At 41.3% G+C, this 2,925-nt stretch overlaps 1 pseudogene; it reads right to left on the minus strand.

Annotated features, from left to right (window-relative positions):
• Positions 1–1,360: 1,360 nt before the first annotated feature.
• Positions 1,361–2,706, minus strand: LOC105547316 (annotated as a pseudogene).
• Positions 2,707–2,925: the final 219 nt, after the last annotated feature.

Genomic DNA, 2,925 nt, shown 5'->3' on the forward strand with positions numbered 1-2,925 from the left:
TTACCACCCTGCTGGCACTATCATTCCAAAACACAGGCATGATTTTGCTTTTCTGCATTTAAAAGCCTTTGATTTTTTTCATTTCTTCAAAATTAAATTGAGTAGAGTACTTTGCACAGTGGGCAAAACTATTCTTAACTTTCCTCTATCTGTGGACCTTCATCTCTTGCCACTTCTCCCCATGTGTCCTTCTCTCTCATCACCTGAAGTTACTCCCAGTTTCCTAAAACATACTGCTTTTGTTCATGTTGTTCCTGCTTCCTGATGCCCTGTGACCATTTACAGAAACCCCACATCTATATATGGAGTTACTCTACATTCTACAAGACCCTCTGTAACAGGATGTTTTCCCTGGAGGCATTCACAGATGTGCCCTGCACTGTCTTTATTCTGTGTTAGCATCTTTCTATTAATCTTTTTTTTTTTTATGTAGAAAAGCAATTTATTCCATTTTAAGCACTTACACAGTTAGTCATGGAGAGTAACAGGCCTGCTGGTGAAACAGGTCACCCAAAATGGAGATGGCATCAAACTAGTGGTCAAGGGCTAACTCCTAAAAAAGGCAACTCTTATCAAGGTTTAATTTAATTTTTAAAACAAATATAAGTTATTGATTCACTCTTCTCAACTTGACAGTCTGCCTGTGGTATAACTGTCAGGTAAAAACTTACATCTTTAGAACTTGGTGGTCCCAAGTTAAAAAACAACAGCAACAAAAAAAAAACACACCATTTCACACACAGGAAAGAAACAACATGAAAACAGCTCAAGAAATACACTAATGAGCAAAAATATATGACTATATGGGGAAAGAGGAACGTGTAGTTTTGACTTAACTGAGGAAACCAGAGGAAACTGGTCTACGTGTGATAATGTGCATCCTGGAAAGTCAGGTGTCAAGATTTTTGAGTAGGAATCTATATGACTTGAATCTCCCCTATTTCCTGAATAAAAGTGACATCTTTCAGTATTTATACTTCATGGCTCAGACACCTACCTCATTTGGCTCTATTCCTTACTCACTCTAGCCTTTACTTAAATGAGTCTGAAAAACTTGGGGATATACAGCATAGGAAGAAAAATAATCACACATAATATTCTCCCTTCTGTAGCTACTTTAGACCTGGGTTACTAGAAAATTCCTGAAGAAAATTTCAACGTAAGTCTGTGGCTTTGCTGAATCAAGCCCCCCCCTATTAATATTTAGAAAACACCCACTGTTTGGGCTAATAGCATTATTGGTGGTACCTATTATATAGAGGGATAGCTGAAAAAAGTCTGTCTCAAAACCAGTGTTAAATCACTCTCAGGGTTGAGAAGAAAAAAGGGGAGTCTAAAATCACAAGAAGTAAAGATATATCTAGGACCCTTGTCTTTCTGGATCCACGCTTCCTTCAGGGTCTTCATCATTATAAATGGTCTATGCCATTTGCCACACTTGCATGATATTGTCTTCTGATACAGAACAAATCACCCAAGGTTCATTGGGATTCCAGGAGAAATCAGATATCTTGGCAATGTGACCACCATGAATAAACAACAACTCTGGTGGCCCATCTTCTGCATCTTCTGGGGATTGTTCCTCTCCAGTTTTACTTAAATCCCATTCAGTCTGTGATCACTACCACTGGAAGCCAAAATAGTCTCATTGTGAGGTGACCACTGAACCTGGAATATTTCATCCTTATGTGACTCAAAGGAATGCAACTTAAGTATCAGATTTCTCAGATCCCACAAGGCAACAGTCTTGTCAGCTGATCCTGTGGCAAGAATGAACTCACTATAAGGATTGAAAGAAAGGCAGTTCACTTCAGCAGTGTGAGCGTCAACTGAGTGACTTGGTTTGGAAGTAGTGTTTGAATGAGTATCCCAAATCATAAGTTTCCGATCATCAGCAACTGACCCAGACAGAGACTCATGGAGCAGATGCCAGGAAACATCTTCTACTACTGCCATATGCCCTGTAAAGACGGTCTTCGCATCCACCACTTTTCCCTCCTTTGGAACAGCACTGATGTCCCACAGGCAGATGGGGTGGTCATCTGAAGCACTAAGTGCGTGCCCACTGAGATTTGGGTTCCAAGAAAGCCCATAGCCTTCCTTTTGATGTCCACGGAGACGCAAGTCTGGGTTGCGCTCTCCAGAAGGATCTGGTTTAGAAGGATGTTTTGTATAGTCGAAGACAAGAACGTCACTGGAAGGAGTCTTTGTTGCGATGATACAAGGGTTCTGGGGCATATAACGGGCCCTGTTTACTTCTCCTTCATGGTTGATCTTGATTTCTATTTCAATTTTTCCACTAACTGAACCAAAACCTCCAAATTCTCCTTTCTCACCGTCGTAGTGTGACGCATCAAACTGAGCATCATCATTAGGGAGTTGTGCACTGCTATAACAAGATGGTTTTGTTCATCCGATGTGTGTGTCCCCAGGACAAGTGGATGAATGCTGAAATCTTTCCCTTCTGGTCTGGTTACATCTGGAAGCCACTGGGCAGTTAGGCTGGGCCACTCCAGAGCATGGGTCATCACCAAATCATAAAGAAAAGGGGTGTTCTTTTTCCATATTTTGTATTCCTCGTTGATCACTAGTTCTTCCACTGTATCATTGAACGCTGCTTCCTTGTAGGCCATGGCGGGCAGACTAGCCAGGGGAATCCTGGGGTTGAGCGTTGCAGGAGGGGCGGGGAGGCAGCAGGCACTCGTTCTGCGCACCCGGCCTCTATTCCTTTCCATTAATCTTAAATGTAATATGTTCTAAACGTGAACATGTGTTAGTGCAACGTAAACTGATTCATTTAATCAAATTCCGGATTCCTTTAACTGGGTGAACAGGAATGATAATAGGCCAAGGGATTTCCAAAGAACACTTTATGGACAAATATTTATTTGGCCAGTCTGTTATTTTATTAAGGATTTACCACAT

Source organism: Mandrillus leucophaeus, unplaced genomic scaffold (genome assembly GCF_000951045.1).
Source record: "Mandrillus leucophaeus isolate KB7577 unplaced genomic scaffold, Mleu.le_1.0 Scaffold385, whole genome shotgun sequence".
Taxonomy (NCBI): domain Eukaryota; kingdom Metazoa; phylum Chordata; class Mammalia; order Primates; family Cercopithecidae; genus Mandrillus; species Mandrillus leucophaeus.